Source organism: Psammomys obesus, unplaced genomic scaffold (assembly GCF_907164565.1).
Source record: "Psammomys obesus unplaced genomic scaffold, mPsaObe1.curated_primary_1811, whole genome shotgun sequence".
In the NCBI taxonomy this organism is placed as follows: Eukaryota; Metazoa; Chordata; class Mammalia; order Rodentia; family Muridae; genus Psammomys; species Psammomys obesus.
The window spans coordinates 13,245,267-13,263,931 of NW_026585626.1; positions in this window are offsets into that span (position 1 = coordinate 13,245,267).

Here is an 18,665-nt window from a genome sequence, read left to right on the forward strand (position 1 = left end):
AGAAAATATCCCTATGGTATCTTGCAGGCACCCTATTTAACACATGAAAGCACTCTTCCTGTCTCCTGCAGCAGCTAATTACCTTCCCCCTTTCCCTGCCTTCTCCCTATATAAGTTGGGTAAAAATTTCTAATAAACGGAAGCTTTGATCAGACAAACAGACTTGGCTTCCTTCCTTGTGCTTCTTGTCCCCTCCCCCCATTCCTTCCACTCTCCTGCCTTAGGAACCCACGTTGAAGCCCCTCAGGCCGGGACATCTTCTCATCCACCTGTATTAACAGCAACCAGAAGCAGTAATAGTGGACACCAGCAGCAGCCTTCTTTTTTCTCGGGGCTCCCCAACATTCTCTGGGCTCTGGCATTTATTCTGTCTCAGAGTCCTCAGAATTAATCTGCAGCTGTCAAAGAGCCTTTCTCAGAGACTGCACCAGGCAAGTGGTTTGCTGCTGTGGATAATCTGAATGAGTCCCATAGCCTACACCTGGGATCAAAATAAAAACATGTTTATGTATCATAAATCCAACCTTCCACAACAGTTAGGTTCATTGCCTTATAAAGTCAGTTAGCTCTAATATTTCTCTGTTTAGTTTTTGCCTGGAAGACATATTTATTGGTGAAAGGAGCTATTGTCTCCCACAATCAATTTATAAGGATCAATAAAGGTTTTGTTTATTTGTTTGTTTGTTTGTTTTTCCTTTTCTGAGATAGGGTTTCTCTGTGTAGCCTTGGCTGTTCTGGAATTTATTCTGTAGGCCTCAAACTCAGAATCTAACTGCCTCTGTCTCCTGATTGCTTGGGCATGTACCACCATGCCTGACATTATGATTCAGGCTGTAGCAGTGTTTCTTTTATGAACTTCGGTGCCCTTGTGTTTGGTACATAGATATTAAGAATTTAAATGTCCTCCAGGTAGATTTTTCTCTTGATATTGTAGTATGTTTCCTATCTCTTCTGATTAGGTTTTGTTTGAAGTCTATTTGTCAGATATTAAAATGGCTGTATCAGCTTCTTAAGTCCATTTGCTTAGAATATCTTTTTTTTAAATCTTTTTGTCTTGAGAGATATCTATCCTTGATGTTAAGGAGTATTTCTTGATAGATGGATGGACATTTTTAATTTCTATTATGTTAGTCTATGTCTTTTCCTTAGAAAAAAATTGAGGCCTGAGACCACTGATGTGGAAAGTTATCAGTTATCAATCTCTTGATACTTGTTATTTTGTTGTCTTTGTTGTTGTTGTGGTGGTGGTGGTGGTGCTGGTGGTGGTGTATGTGTGTATATGTGTGTGTGTGTGTGTGTGTGTGTGTGTGTGTGTGTGTGTGTGTTTGTCTATGTCTCTGTGTGTTTCTCTCTTTTGAATTTTCTGGTCTGGGATTACTTGTGTTTTCTTGAATGTGGTTAAACTCTTTAGGTTGAAGTTTTTTTCTTCTAGGGTTAGATTAGTAGATAGATATTGATTAAATTTGGTCTTATCCTGGCATGTTTTATTTTTTCCTTCTATTTTGATGGAAAGTTTTTCTGAATATAGTAGTCTAGCTTACCATCAGTGGTCTCAGAGTTTGCAGAACATATGTCCTTTTTGGCTTGTAGACTCTTTTTTAACAAAGCAGGTTTTTAACTCCTTTAGTACTATAGAATTTAGTATGCTTATCCTATAATATATAACTAATATCCATTTATAAGTGAGTATATACCATATGTGTCTTTCTGCTTCTGGGTTACCTCACTCAGGATGACCTTTTCTAGTTCCATCCATTTGCCTGCACATTTCATGATTTCCTTGTTTTTAATAGCTGAGTAGTATTCCATTGTGTAAATGTACCACGATTTCTGTATCCATCCCTCCTTTGAGGGACATCTAGGTTGTTTACAGATCCTGGCTATTATAAATAAAGCTGCTATGAATATAGTTGAGCAAGTGTCTTTATTGAATGGTGGGGCATCTTTTGGGTATATACCCAGGAGTGGTATACATGGTTCTTGAGGGGGCACTGTTCCTAATTTTCTGAGAAAGCTCAAGATTGATTTCCAAAGTGGTTGTACAAGGTAACATTCCCATCAGGACTGGAGGAGGGTTCCCTTTTCTCCATATCCTCTCCAGCATGCATCATCTCTTGAGTTTTTTATTTTAGCCATTCTGATGGGTGTGAGGTGGAATCTCAGAGTTGTTTTGGTTTTCAAGGAGGACCTTATGGAAGAGGCTGAAACCTCACTCAGAAGAGCAAATAGGGTAGACATTGAAAGTAGGAGAAGACAAGGAACAGGAGAGGAACGTTCTTCAGGGGACCTCTGAAAGACTCTACCCACCTGGGTATCAAAGGCGATACTGAGACTCATAGCCAAACTTTGGGCAGAATGCAGGAAACTTTATGGAAGAAGAGGGAGACAGAAAGTCCTGGAGGGGACAGTAACTCCATAAGGATACCAACAGAGCCAAAAAAACCTGGACCCAGGGGGTCCTGCAGAGACTAATACTCCAACCAAGGACCATGCATAGAGAGGACCTACACCCCCTGCTCAGAGAAATAGGCTGCTTAGTCTCCAAGTGGGTTCCCTAGTAAGGGGTACAGGGGCTAGCTCTGATATGAACTCAGTGGCTAGTTTTTGAGTACTAATCCCCTTTGAGAGGTGTACAGCTTTGCCAGGCCACAGAGGAAGATGATACAGCTAGCCCTGATGAGACTTGATAGGCTAGCATCAGATAGAAGGGGAGAAAATCCTCCCCTATCAGGGGACTAGTGAAAGGGCATAGAGGGAGAAGAGGGAGGTGGGTGGGACTAGGAAGAAATAAGGGAGGGGGCTACAGCAGGGATTCAATGTGAATACATTGTAATAAATAAATTAATTAATTTAAAGTTAAAGTTTAAACAAACAAACAAATCACGTATAATTGTAATAGGCCTGTTTTTATGTTAGTTGGATTTTCCCCCTGGCAGCTTTTACTATTCTTTCTTCTGTAAGTTTATTGTTTTGATTATTATGCACCAAGGGTAATTTATTTTTCTGGTCTAGTGTATTTGTTGTTCTTACAGTTCTTGTAACTTGATCGGCATCTACTTCCTCAGTTAATGAAAGGGTTCTATTTTTTCTATGATTTTGTTAAAAACAATTCTGGGTTATTGACCTGGGTTTTTTCTTTTTCTTCTATTCCTATTATTCTTAAATTTAATTTTTTAGGACCTCAGTTTTCCTGAGTGTGTTATGCCAGGATTTCTTGTTTGTTTGTTTTGTTGTTGTTTTTATTTTTAGTTTTAACATTTCTTTGATGGAGGTATCCATTTCTTTTTTCTTGTCTTTAATGCCTGAAAAATCTCTCTTCTATCTCTTGTTTTCTGTCGGTTAGGCTTGCCTCTGAAATTTGTATTCAAATTCTTTAATTTTTCAATTTCTTATTTTTCTAGGCTTGGGTTTTCCTTGTTTATTCTATTTCCACTTGCATGTCTTGAACTCTTTTGTTAATTTTCTTCCACTGTTTGTGAATTAATAGATTTGATTAAGGAATTTACTTATCATTGTGCTTGAGCTTTATAGTAGGGTTACTGGGCCCTAGTGGATATTATATTATGAGGAAGAGTTTATTTTCTTGTCCTATTAATTTGGTATTCTGTATGCCTCTTTTTATCTTAATAGGGACTTTTTGTTTTTTTACTTGAATTTAAGAGATTTTCTTCTATGATTTTTGTAGAAATAAATCTTTTCTGTGTGTTTGGGCTGAGTCTCTCTTCCCCGAAATTCAATCGATTTATGGAGTTTTCCTCTGATTTTTTAAATTTTAATCACAGGTCATTCACTTGTATCCCAGCTGTAACACCCTCTCTCTTTCCCCCCATCCCACCCTCCCACCTTCTTCTCCTCCCTGCCCCCTTCCAAATCCACTGATAGGGTAGGTCCTCCTCCCCTTCCATCTGACCGTAGCTTATCAGGTATCTTCAGGACTGGCTGCAATGTCCTCCTCTGTGGCCTAGCAAGGCTTCTCCTCCCTCGGGACTGGGGATCAAAGAGCCTGCCATTGAGTTAATGTCAGAAATAGTCCTTGTCCCCCTTACTAGGGAACCCACTTGGATACTGAGGTATCATGTGCTACATCTAAGCAGGGGTTCTAGGTTATATCTTTGCATGTTCCTTTGTTGGAGAAACAGTCTCATAGAAGACTCCTGTGCCCTAATATATTCGGTCCTTGAGGGGCTCCTGTCCCCTCTAGGTCATACTATCTCCAACTTCTTTCATATGATTCCCTTCATTCTGCTGAAGGTTTGGTTATGAGTCTCAGCATCTGCTTTCATACACTGCTATGTAGAGTCTTTCAGATGCCCTCTGTGGTAGGCTCCTGTCCTGTTAATTGTTTTCTCCTACTTCCAATGACTATCCCCTTTGTCTTTCTAAATGAAGATTGATCATCTTACCCCTGGTCCTCTTTCTTGTTTCTTAGGTGTACAGATTGTAGTATATTTATTCTATCTTTTAGGTCTTGAATCCACTTATAAGTCAGTATATATTGTGTGTGTCTTTCTGTTCCTGGGATATCTCACTCAGGATTATCTTTTCCAGATCCTACCATTTGGTGAAAAATTCATGATTTCCTTGTTTTTAATTGCTGAGTAGTATTCCATTGTGTAAATGTACCACAATTTCTGTATCCATTCCTCAACTGAGGGACATCTCAGTTATTTCCGGTTTCTGGCTATTACGAATAAAGCTGCTACAAACATGACTGAACAAATGCCTTTGTTGTGTACTTAAACATATTTTAGATATATGCCTAGGAGAGGTATAGCTGGATCTTGAGAAACAGTATTCCTTATTGTCTGAGAAAGTGCCAGATTGATTTTCAAAGAGGTTGGACAAGTTTACATTCCCACCAGCAATGGAGGAAGGTTCCCCTTTCTCCACAACCTCTCCAGCATGTGTTGTCACTTGAGTTTTTGATCTTAGCCATTCTGATTGGTGTAAGGGGAAATCTCAGGGTCATTTTATTTCCATCTCTCTGATGGCTAAAGATGTTGAGCATCTCTTTAAGTGTTTCTCTACTATTCTATATTCTTCTACAGAGAATTCTCTGTTTAGCTCTATACCCCATTTTTAAATTGGATTGCTTAGATTATTGCTTTTTAACTTCTTTAGTTCTTTATATATTCCGGATATTAGCCCTCTGTCACATATAGGGTTAGTGAAGATCCTTTCCCAATCTGTAGGCTGTCGTTTTTTCCTGACAACAGTGTTGTTTTCTTTACAGAAGCTTTTCAGTTTCATCCTCTGATTTTTTATGTTTGAATTTTGAGTTTTTTCTTTCAAATTTTATTTTATTTTGATTGTTTCTAGGAAATTGTATATCTTTATTAAATTCTATTTCTATAACTTGAATTCTTTTCATAATTTCATTCAACTATGTTTTTATGGTCTTCATTTTATTATTTATTCATATTTTCACTGAAGTCTTTAGTCATTGCTATTTTGAAATCACTGTTATCTGAGTCATTTTTAACTAGGGACATCACTACATTAGTGATTTTTTTTGTTGTTGTTGGAGATTTATCATTTAGATTATTCATGTTTGTCTGTTTGCAATAGGACCTAGGTTTCTGGAGTTAGAAAATTGGTATTATTTCTTGGTAGAGAAATCATGTCTATCTTTTGAAACATGGCTGCTTCACAGTTCTTTGCTGGTTACCTCTATTTGCCAGATGATTGTCCAGGAGTAAGCAGCATAACAATTGGCAATTTAGGTATTGATGTTTGCTTAGGGTTTCAGAAGTAGCAGAAGAGTGAGGTTTCTAAGACCAAGAACAGATTTTGTATAAGGTTGTTGTATTCACACAATCAGTCTTCAAGAACACAAAGTATCTAACTGGATGTCTACATGTAGAAAAATGCAAATAGATTCATATTTATCACCCTGCACAAACCTAAAATCTAAGTGAATCAAAGTCCTCAACATACAACCAGACACACTAAACCTGATAGGAAAAAAAATGGGGAAGAGCCTTGACCTCTTTGGCACAGGAGACAGCTTCCTGAACAGAACATCAACAGCAAAGACTCTAGATCAAAAATCAATAAATGAGACCTCATGAAACTGAAAAGCTTCTGTAAACCAAAGGACATTGTAAACAAAGGACACTGTCATCAGAACAAAACGACAGCTACAGATTGGGAAAGGATCTTCACAAACCCTGTATCTGACAGAGGACTAATATCCAGAATATATAAAGAACTTAAGATGTTAAACAAACAAACAAACAAACAAACAAAAAAACAAGTATTCCAATTAAAAAATAAATGGGATACAGAGCTAAAGAGAGAATTTTCAATAGACGAATATTGAATGGCAGAGAAACACTTGAAGAAATCAATGGAATCAAATAGAAGACCCAAAAATAAACCCACACACTTATGACACTGATCTTTGACAAAGAAGCCAAAACCATACAATGGAAAAAAGGCAGCATCTTCAAGAAATGGTGCTGGTCTAACTGAATATCTACATGTAGAAAAATGCAAATAGACTCATACTTATCACCCTGCACAAAACTAAAGTCCAAGTGGATCAAAGACCTCAACATAAAACTAGACACATTAAACTAGACACCTTAGAAGAAAAAGTGGGGAAGAGTCTTGAACTCATTGGCACAGGAGACCACATTCTGACCCGAACACCAACAGCACGGGCTCTAGGATCAATAATCAATATATGGGACCTCAAGAAATTGAAAAGTTTCTGTAAAGCAAAGGACACTGTAGTCAGAACAAAGCGACGGCCTATGGATTGGGAAAGGATCTTCACCAATCTGACAGAGAGCTAATATCCAGAATATTTAAAGTAACAAACAAGTAATCAATTAAAAATGGGGTACAGAGCTAAACAGAGAGTTCTCAGCAGAGGAATATAGAATAGCAGAGAAACAAAGAAATGATCAACGTACTTAGTCATCAGGGAAATACAAATCAAAAAGACCCTGAGATTTCACCTTACACCCATCAGAATGGCTAAGACCAAAAACTCAAGTGACAACACATGCTGGAGAGGATGTGGAGAAAGAGGAACCCTCCTCCATTGTTGGTGGGAATGTAAACTTGTACAATCTGTTAGGAAACGTGCGAAGGTGAAGGTTACACACGGGTTCACAAATCACGCCAGGAGATCGGTTCCACGTGGGAGGTTTATTAAGGGAAGGGGGGAGAGGGGTCGCAGAGAGACGAGGCAGAGAGGGGGGGCTCCTGTTCTCTTTATAGGGTGATTTAGAGCATGTGCAGGTAGTTCCAGGTGGTCAGCAGGTGGTCTGGGTGTCTTCACAGATGCCTGATAACCAGTCTGTCAGCTTTCTTGGAGCTGGCTGTAGAAGTGCCTGCTTACTGATCCCAACATTCCTCCCTTTTTGTTTTATTAAAAAGTGGGGAAGGAGTGATGGTGGGGGAAGGGCATAGGGACGACTTTTGCTCTTCAAGCTACTTCCTGCTGATTAGGGGCATTGTCCATCTCGGGATACAGCTGGTCCACACCATCGGAGTCATAGTCATCTGGCTCTGTGGGCAGAGGTTGATAATCCTGTAAGAGTAACTGATTAATGGTTTGGTTAGAGATTTTTTGTATTTGTTGTTGGAAAAATGTAGAGAGGAAGTTAATTAAGCAAGGTGCAAAAAGCAAAAGCAGAAAAACTAGCAAGAGAGGTGAGATAAGGGGCAGAATCCATTTCCATATGGGATTTTGAAAGGCCCAAGAGCTAGACGCCTCCAGCTCTTCCTCTCGTTTTTGTAAATCTGTCTGGAGTTGTTGGATTTTGTCCTTTACTATACCTGACTGGTTGACATAAAAACAGCATTCCTCCTGGAGGAAAAGGCAGAGGCCACCTTCTTTAGCTGTGAGGAGATCCAATCCGCATCGGTTTTGAAGTACTACTGCTGCCAGCGAGTCAATCTGTCCTTGGAGGGTTAGTATTGTCTGAGCCACCCTTTGAAGGTCCTGGATGAACTGGGAAGAAAGCTGATAATACAGAGTTAGTGAGGTAGCTAATCCTGCTGTTCTGGTCCCTAAAGCTGCCGTGATTCCGGCAGCAGCCAGCAGGAGTAGGATTTGAATTGCCCTCTTTTCCTGCCAGGCAGATTTTGAGTCCACAACCAGGATTGGAAGGAGCTCTCTGTCGCTTATTACCCCCAGCTCGGGGAAGAGGAGTACCAGAGCGCAAACTCCTGACCAACGAGCAGGCAGAGGATGGTAGACCTGAGTGCCACAAAGAATCGAAATGTTATTCCCGGTAGGGCATTGGGGTTGAGATGAGGTCTCCAGGATTATAGTTTCATTACAGTCTAAAGAATTTAGTATTCTTACAGAGTGTGTCCCAGATGCCTTGAAACAGCTTGCCACGCCAAAGAGGGTGATATGAGAAAGGTAGGGGGTTGTGGCAACAGTAGAGTCAGGGCAGTTAGTAAATGGTGAGGTAAGGTTGTTTGACAGAGTTACTGCAGAGGCTGTCAGCAGTATCTCTGACTTAGTCCTCTGTGGTACACACAGCCAGCAAGCTTCAAAATGGCCCAGTTGGGTCACATTAAGGAGCTTGTAGGCTGAGGTCAGAGTCTGGAGTAGGAGATTAAATGACAGGTTTGTGTCATCTATAAGAGGGGATGTTAGAGGAGTGTTTAATTATCTCTTCTACTTCTCCCATTCCCAAATCTTGGGTAATTGGGACATATTTTCCTTGGATACGGATAGTACTTATCCGTAGACCGGGTGTGTAGCGGCGGTAGAGTTTTCCGACGACACCTCCTTCCCATCTGGCATCCCACGGGTATTGGATGTATAGGTAGAGGGGTTTTTTTTTATACAGGTGAAGAAATTTTTTCTGTGCTGGTAAGTGGATTTGACATGACCAGTATGGGCAGCCTCCATACCTGTCCGGCCATTTTTTGCAATAATCCTCTGTTTGATCAAAGAGAAAGCAAACAAAAACTCTATCAAGTAAGGGGGGAGGGATAGAAGTGGGGGTGTATTCACTTGTTGTTAACAAAAGGCTGAAGTGGTGTGCTTCAGGACCAGGACAAGCAGCTCCAGGTTCTCCCAATGTTCCCCAGTCCTTCCCCGCTGCCTTGCCTGGCTGGCAACTCTCTGTGGACAACCCTCTGCCCTAAATTTTCCAGGGCAGAGACTTCTCTCATTCTTAACCTTGCAACCTGACCATTTTGTCACTATAACTCTTCTCTCTCTCAACCTCTTGCATGGCAACCAAGAGCTGCTTCCAATGAGCCTAAATTTATATACTTTAACTTACCTTATAAAAGGCAGCCCAAACTCCCTATTTTTAATTATAGAAAAAGGGAGGAATGTTGGGATCAGTAAGCAGGCACTTCTATGGGAAGCTCCAAGGGACCTGATAGACCGGTTATCAGGCATTTGTAAAGACACCCTGACCACCTGGAATTACCTGCACATGCCCTTGATCATCCTATAAGAGAACTGGAACCCTCCCCACTCTCTCTCTTCTTCCTCTGCTCCCTGATCCTCTCTTCTCCCTCTCTCCTCCCTTTCTCTCTTTGCCCTCTTCTGCTCCCTCTCTCTCTTCTCCCTCTTCTGTTCCCTCTCTCTCTTCTTCCTCTTCTGCTCCCTGATTCTCTCTCTCCTCCTCTCTTCTCTCTCTCCCTCCTTTCTCTGTCTCTGCTCCCTTCTCCCCCCTTCCCCTAATAAACCTCCCACGTGGAACCGATCTCGTGGCGTGATTTGTGAACCCTCATGTAACCCTCACATTCGCACGTTTCCTAACGTTGGCACGTTTCCTAACACAATCACTTTGGAAATCAATCTGGCACTTTCTCAGACAGTAGATCCCACTCTACCACTCCTAGGCATATATACCAATGGTACTCAAGTATACAACAAGGAAATTTGCTCAGCTATGTTCCTAGCAGATTTATTTGTAGTAGCCAGAAGCTGGAAACAACCCAGATGTCCACCAACGAAGGAATGGATACAGAAATTGTGGTACATTTACACAACGGAATACTATCCAGCAATTAAAAATAAGAAAATCATGAAAATTTCAGGCAAATGGTGGGATCTACAAAAGATCATCCTGAGTGAGGTATCCCAGGAGCAGAAAGACACACAGGGTATATACTCACTCATAAGTGGATATTAGACATATAACATAGGATAAACATTAAAATCTCTACCCCTAACAAAGCTAATCAAGAGGGAGGACCCTGGGTAAGATATCAGTCCTCATTCAGAAAGGCAAAGAGGATGGACATCAGAAAAGGGAGAAAGAGGAAACAGGACAGAAGCCTACCACAGAGAGCCTCTGAATGAATCTACCCTGCAGAGTATCAAAGCAGATGCTGAGACTCATAGTCAAACTTTGAGCAGAGTGCAGGGAATCTTATGAAAGGAGGGGGAGATAAAAAGAGCTGGAGAGGACAGAAGCTCCCCAAGGAAAGCAACAGAACCAAAAAAAATCTGGACACGGGTGTTTTCTGAGACTGATAATCCAACCAAGGACCATTCATGGAGATAAGCTAGAACCCCTGCACAGATGTAGGCCATGATAGCTCACTGTCAAAGTGGGTTCCCTAATAATGGGAACAGGGACTGTCTCTGACATAAACTGATTGGCCTGCTCTTTGATCACCACCTTTTCAGCAGGGTGCAGCCTTACCAGGCCACAGAGGAAGACAATGCAGCCAATCCTGATGAGCCTGATAACTAGGATCAGATGGAAGGGGAGGAGGATGTCTCCTTAAGTGGACTGGGGGAGGAGCATGGGTGGAGGGACATTGGAGGGGAAGAGGGAAGGATTATAGGTGGGATACAAAGTGAATGAACTGTAATTACCAAAAATAAAAATTATATATATATATATATATATATATATATATATATATATATATATATTTTTTTTTTTTTTTTTTAAGAAGAGACCAGCATCATTGAGGTGAGATCTTCTGGGATTTTTTTTTTCCTGAGAGAACAGAGAAGCTGTGTTTCAAAGGTGGCCAAGGTTGTGTTGGCAGCTTGACTTGGTTATATATGAGTGACCTATGTGGTACTGGTTTTGAAGGCATGAATGGGTCATGAATAGTAACTGAGACTTGGCATCAGGAACCCCACGAGGGTCTATGACGGGCTATTTGTGAAAGTGCAGCCCAATTGCAGCAAGGATCCCCAGCTATTTTGGAGATGCCAGGACCATGGGATGGCCACTAAGAACAGCAGCAGCAGTGGAGTGGAGCCAGACAAAACCTAGAAGACAACAGAGTATGTGTGTGGCAGAAGGCAGAGCTGAAGAAATGATTCAAGCTCCTTAGAGGAAACCAAAAGATCATGAATGGATTCCAGATAATTTAACACTGAGTTATTTATACTGTTGGAGTTTGGTTTTGCTTGGTTCAGATGGACTGTGCCCTGCTTCATAGTTTTTGAAGAAGGTATGTAATTTAATTACAATTTTTAAAGGAGCCCACAGCTGAAACTTTGAAATTTTAAAAGAGATTTTAGGTTTTTATATTGTAACAAAACTGAAATTTTAATGTGTTGGAAACTGTAAAGACTGTGGGAGTTTTAATTTAATTTGTGTTTTCAATTAATTTGTGTTATTTGTGTTATTTGTGTTTTCAATTAATTAATTAATTAATTAATGCAATAAAAATAGGATACAGAGGGAGGAGCAAGATGGCAGCACAAGGAAAACACTGCATCTGAGGAGCAGAACGTTTTCCATACAGCGACCAAGAGACTGAACTCTGGGTCCTAAAACAATAGCAATCGTGTTTCCCAGGTGAGAGGAAACCCCCACAGCGTGGGAATCAGTCGGGTCCACTCTCGGGTCACCCAGCCAGAACCCAGAAGAGATGCAAAGGTCACACAGGCACTAGGTCACCAGACCAGAGCAACATGCCTGCATGTCCTGATCACCGATTGGTGGGCACAAAAACACCAGAGATTGGGAGTCCCAGTCATGAGAAAAACCCACAGGGAAGGAAGGAAACTGGACTGGCCATGGATCACCTAGTCTTTCCCTAGAAAAGGTCTTGCAGAATGGCGGGTGCGAGCTGTCATCACTGAACTGGGCTCCAGCAGCGATCACAGAGAGTTGTTGTGTACCCAGCTCTCTGACACAGACAGAGCTGTGCCCCCACCCAGGGCACCAGAGACTGGGAGTCCCTGTCGGAGGAAACCACACAGGGAAGGAAGGAAACGGGGACCCAATTAGGTCATTCAATATATCCCTGGAAAAGGTCCCACAGACCAGCGGGTGCACATGGTGACAGCCCAGAAACCTGCTGTGTACCAAATATTTGTCACAGACAGAATTGTGCATCCCAAGGCACCAGAGACTTGGAGTCCCTGTCAGGAGAAATGCCCACAGGAAATGAAGTAAACGGGGGGGAGACTTAGGCCACCCAGTATATCTCTGGAAAAGGTCCCAAAGACTGGCCCAACTCAGGGACCTGCTGTGCACCAGCCTCAGACCAACAGAAGCCTGGGATCCCTGAGATCAACATCTAGATACTGCTCCAAGTGGCAACCATTTATCCCTAACAAAACTGACCAAATCACGGGACACCAAGGTTACAGTAGCAGCTCACTAAATTTACAGCAAGAAACCCAGAAACAGGAAAGCTCTCTCCAGGACTTATCCAGGTGTGAGGAGAGCCCTCTCAACTAACAAGGACCACAGTTACCACTCAGGTCAGTATGTGTGAGGTGACCTGTGGCAACTCCTGAAAAACACTGGCCATACAGTGACTATACCCAAAAAGCTGAGGAGGCTTCCTTCTGGAAAAACCATCTTCCTGCCAAGGGGATTCTATCCACCACAGGATTCCAGGAACCACCAGAAACTAACACCCAAAACCTAAGATGGCCCAATGGGTAGAGGCCAGTGTAAAAGCTCAACCAACAAAAAAACAGAACAATATGGCATCTCCAGAACCCAGGTATGCAGGGGCAAGTAGCCCTGGACACCCCAGCATAATTGAAATTCAAGAAGATGACCTAACATCTATGCTCATGAAGAGGATACAGAGGAAACAAATAAAATGTGTAAAGACATAGAAGAAGATAACCTCAAACAGATAATGGCCATCAGTAAAGAAATACAGGAAGTTGCAGCCAAACAGTTTGTGGCCTACAGAGAGGAAATACTTAAATCACTGGAAGAAATAAAAGAATCAGAGGATTGTTCAAACAAACAGCTGAAGGAATTGAAGAAAAAAAAAACAGGAAAATACAGTCAGACAGGTCAAAGTAATCAAGAAAACAACTCAAGATCTGAAGATAGAGTTGGCAGAATTAAAAAAAAACACAAAAGGAGGAAATTGTGGAGAGGAAGAACTTAGGGAAGAAAACAGGAACTACAGAGGTAAGCATAACCAATAGACTTCAAGAGGTGGAAGAAAGAATCTCAGGTGTGAAAGATACAATGGAAGAAATGGATGTATCTGTCAAAGAAAATGTTAAATCTAAAAAATTCCTGACACAGACCGTCTAAGAAATCCAAGACAACATAAAAAGACAAAACGTAAGAATAATAGGAAGAGAGGAAACACAATTCCCTCCTCCAAGGCCCAGAAAATATTTTCAACAAAATCATTGAAGAAAATTTCCCCAACATAAAAGAGAGGCATATAAGAATACAAGAGACCTACAGAACACCCAATGAATTAGATCAGAAAAGAAAATCCACCCACCACATAATAATCAAAACAGTAAGTATACAGAACAAAGAAAAAATACTAAAAGCTGCAAGGGAAAATGGCCAAGTAACATATAATGGCAAACCCATCAGAATCATACATGACTTTTCAACAGAAACTATGAAAGCCAGAAGGGCCTGGACAGATATCAGGCAGAACCTAAGAGAACACAGATGTCAGCCCAGGCTACTATCCCCAGCAAAACTCTCAGTCCTCATAGACGGAGAAAACAAGATATTCAATGACAAAAATAAATTTCAACAATACCGACACACAAATCCAATGTTACAGAAGATAGGACAAAGAAAGATACAACCCAAGAAAATTAGCTACTTTCAAAAAAACACAAGAAATAATTAACCTCACTATAGTAAAACAAAAAGCAACCAAGCCCACAAAATTATGACCACAGCCAACATCAAAATCAAAGGTTCTAACAGCCACTGGTCATTAATCTCTCTCAACATCAATGGTCTCAACTCTCCAATAAAAAGACACAGACTAACAGAATGGATGCGTAAACAAAACCCAACAATATGTTGCTTACAAGAAACACACCTAAGTCACAAAGATAGACATTACCTGAGGTTAAAAGGCTGCAAGACAGCTTTCCAAGCAAATGAACCCAAGAATCAAGTAGGAATAGCCAATCTAATATCTGATAAAATAGACTTTCAACCAAAATTAATCAAAAGAGATGGGGAAGGACACTTCATACTCATCAAGGGAAAATTATACCAAGAAGACATCACAGTCCTGAACATCTATGTCCCAAATACAAGGGCACCCACATTTGTAAAAGAAACAATGATAAAATTTAAACCACACATAGTTCCCCACATATTAATGGTGGGAGACTTCAACACCTCACTCTCAACAAAGGACATGTCAACAAAACAGAAATTAAATAAAGAAACAATGTCTCTGACAGAGGTCATGAATCAAATACACCTAACTGACATTTACAAAACCTTACACCCAAACACAAAAGAATTTACCTTCTTCTCAGCACCTCATGGAACCTTCTCCAAAATAGACCATAGGTTCATCACAAAGAGAGCCTCAACAGATACAAGAAGATTGAAATAATCACTTGTATCCTATCTGATCACCATGGAATAAAGCTGGACCTCAACAACAACAGAAATAGCAAAAAGCTTACACACACATGGAAACTGAACAACTTCCTACTAAATGACGGCTGGGTCAGGAAGGAATAAAGAAAGAAATTAAAGTCTTCTTATAATTCAATGAAAATGAAGGCATAACATACCCAAACTTGTGGGACACAATGAAAGCAGTGCTAAGAGGAAAGTTCATAAAACTAAGCGCCTTCAAAAAAAAAAAAAAAAAAATCGAGACAGCTCATTCAAGCAACTTAATGGCTCACCTAAAAACCCTAGAAAAAGAAGAAGCAGACACACCAAAAAGGAGTGGACGGCTGGAAATAATCAAACTCAGGGCTGAAATCAATCAATAAGAAACAAATAAAACAATTCAAAGAATCAATTAAACCAAGAGCTGGTTCTTTGAGAAAATCAAGATAGACAAACCCTTAGCCAAGCTAAGTAAAAGGCAGAGTGATACCATCCAAATCAACAAAATCAGAAACAGAAAGGGGGACATAACTACAGACACTGAGGAAATCTAAACAATCATTAGGACTTACTTCAAAAGTCTATATGCCACAAAATTTGAAAATCTAAATGAAATGGACAATTTTCTTGACCGATTCCACTTACCAAAAGCTGAATGAAGACCAGGTAAATCAATTAAATAGTCCTATATCCCATAAAGAAATAGAAGCAGTCATTGAAAGTCTCCCATCCAAAAAAAGCCCAACACCAGATGGTTTCAGCTCAGAATTCTATCAGACCTTCAAAGAAGAGCTAACTCTAATTCTCTTCAAACTATTCCACAAAGTAGAAACAGAAGGAACATTACCAAACTCATTCTATGAAGCCACAGTCCCTTGGTACGTAAAGCTCACAAAGACCCAACAAAGAAAGAGAACTTCAGGCCAATCTCCTTTATGAACATCAATGCAAAAATACTCAACAAAATGCTTCCAAACCGAATACAAGAACACAAAAAAGATACCATCCACTATGACCAAGTAGGCTTCATCCCAGGTATGCAGGGGTGGCTCAATATATGGAAATCCATCAATGTGATCCACCATATTAACAAACTGAAAGAAAAAAAACCACATGATAATCTCCTTAGATGCTGAAAAAGCATTTGACAAAATCCAACATCCATTCATGTTTAAAGTCTTGGAGAGATCAGGATACATGGCACATACCTGAACATAGTAAAGGCGATATACAGCAAGCCTATAGCCAACATCAAACTCAATGGAGAGAAATTTAAATCAATCCCACTGAAATCAGGGACAATGAAAGGCTGCTCACTCTCTCCATATCTCTTGAACATAGTTCTGGAAGTCCTTGCTAGAGCAATAAGACAGTTCAAGGAGATCAAGGCAATACAAATTGGAAAGGAAGAAGTCAAATTATCACTTTTTGCAGATGATATGATAATATATCTGAGTGACTCCAAAAATTCTACCAGCGAACTCCTACAGCTGATAAATACCTTCAGCAAAGTGGCCAGATATACAATTAACTCAAAACAATCAGTAGCCCTCCTGTATACAAAAGGAAAAACGGCTGAAAAAGAAATTAGGGAAACAACACACTTCACAATACCCACAAATGACATAAAGTACCTTGTTGTGACCCTAACCAAGCAAGCCAAAGACTTTCATGAAAAAAAAATTCAGGTCTCTGAAGTAAGAAATGGAAGAAGATATCAGAAGATGGAAAGATCTCCCATGCTCATGGCTGGGCAGGATTAACATAGTAAAAATGGCCATTTTACCAAAAAGCAATCTACAGATTCAATGCTATTCCCATCAAATTACCAACACAATCCTTTACAGGCCTTGAAAGAAAAATTCTCAACTTCATATGGAATAACAAGAAACCCAGAATTGCTAAAACAATCCTCTATAATAAAAGATCTTCTGGAGGTATCTCCATCCCTGATCTTAAGCTGTACTATAGAGCAACAGTAATAAAAACTGCATGGTACTGGCAAAGAAACCGACTGGTGGATCAATGGACCTGAACATAAGACCCAGAAATAAACCCACACACTTATGGACACCTGATCTTTGACAAAGATGCCAAAACCATACAATGGAAAAAAGATAGTGTCATCAACAAATGGTGTTGTTCTAACTGGATGTCTACATGTAGAAAAATGAAAATAGATCCATACTTATCACCCTGCACAAAACTAAAGTCCAAGCATATCAAAGACCTCAACATAAAACCAGACACACTAAACCTGTTAGAAGAAAAAGTGGGGAAGAGCCTTGAACTCATTGGTACAGGAGACAACTTCCTGAACAGAACAGCAACACCACAGGCTCTAAGAGGAACAATCAATAAATGGGACCTCATGAAACTGAAAAGCTTCTGTAAAGCAAAGGACACTGTCATCAAAACAAAACGACTGCCTACAGATTGGGAAAGAATCGTCACCAACCCTTTATCTGACAGAGGACTAATATCCAGTATATATATAGAACTAAAAAGCTATAAAGCAACAAATCAAGTAATCCAATCAAAAAATGGGGAACAGAGCTAAAGAGAGAATTCTCGATAGAGGAATATTGAATGGCAGAGAAACACTTAAAGAACCTCATTAGCCAAACTCATTAGCCATCAGGGAAATGCAAACAACCCTGAGAATTCACCTTACACCCATCAGAATGGCTAAGATCAAAAACTCATGTAACAGTATGTGCTGGAGAGGCTGTGGAGAAAGGGGAACATTCCTCCACTACTGGTGGAAATGTAAACTTGTACAACCATTCTGGAAATCCATCTGGCTCTTTTTCAGACAACTAGGAATAGCACTACCTCAAGGTCCAGCCATACCACTCCTAGGCATATACCCAAAAGAGGCTCAAGTACACAAAAAGGACATTTGCTCAACCATGTTTGTAGCAGCTTTATTTGTAATAGCCAGAAGCTGGAAACAACCCAGATGCCCCTCAGCTGAAGAATGAATACAGAAATTGTGGTAATCTATACAATCAAATATTACTCAGCAATGAAAAATAAGGATATCATGAAATTTGCAGATAAATGGTGGGAACTGGAAAGGATCATCCTGAGTGAGCTGTCCCAGAAACAGAAAGACACATGGTATATACTCACTCATATAGACATATAATATAGGATAAACCTACTAAAATCTGTACATCTAAAGAAACTAATCAAGAGGGAAGACTGACTAAAATATTCAATCCCCATCCCGAAAGGCAAAGAGGATGGACATCAGAAGAAGAAAATAGGAAACAAGTTAGGAACCTGCCACTGAGGGCCTCTGAAAGGGCCTCTGCAGACTATCAAAGCAGATGCTGAGACTTAATGGCCAACTGCTGGACAGAGTGCATGGAATCTTATGAAAAAAGTGGGAAATAGTAAGATCTGGAGAGGACAGGAACTCTACATGGAGAACAACAGAATTTGCACACAGGGGTCTTTCCAAAGACTCATACTCCAACCAAGTACCAGGTATGGAGATAACCTAGAACCTCTGCACAAATGTAGCCCACTGCACTTCAATGTCCAAGTGGGTTCCATAGTAATGGGAAGAGGGACTGCCTCTGACATAATCTGATTGGCCAGCTCTTCAATCACCTCCCCCTGAGTGGGGAGCAGACTTAACAGGCCACAGAAGATGACAATGCAGCCACTCCTGATGTGATCTGATAGACTAAGATCAGGAGGAAGGAGAGGAGGACCTCCCCTATCAGTGGACTTGGTGAGGGGCATGCGTAAAAAATGGGGAGAGAGTGTGAGACCGGGAGGGGAGGAGGGAAGGACTTATGGGGGGGATACAAAGTGAATAGAGTGTAATTAATAAAAAAATTATTAGAACAAAAGGAAGGAGAAGAAAATATATGT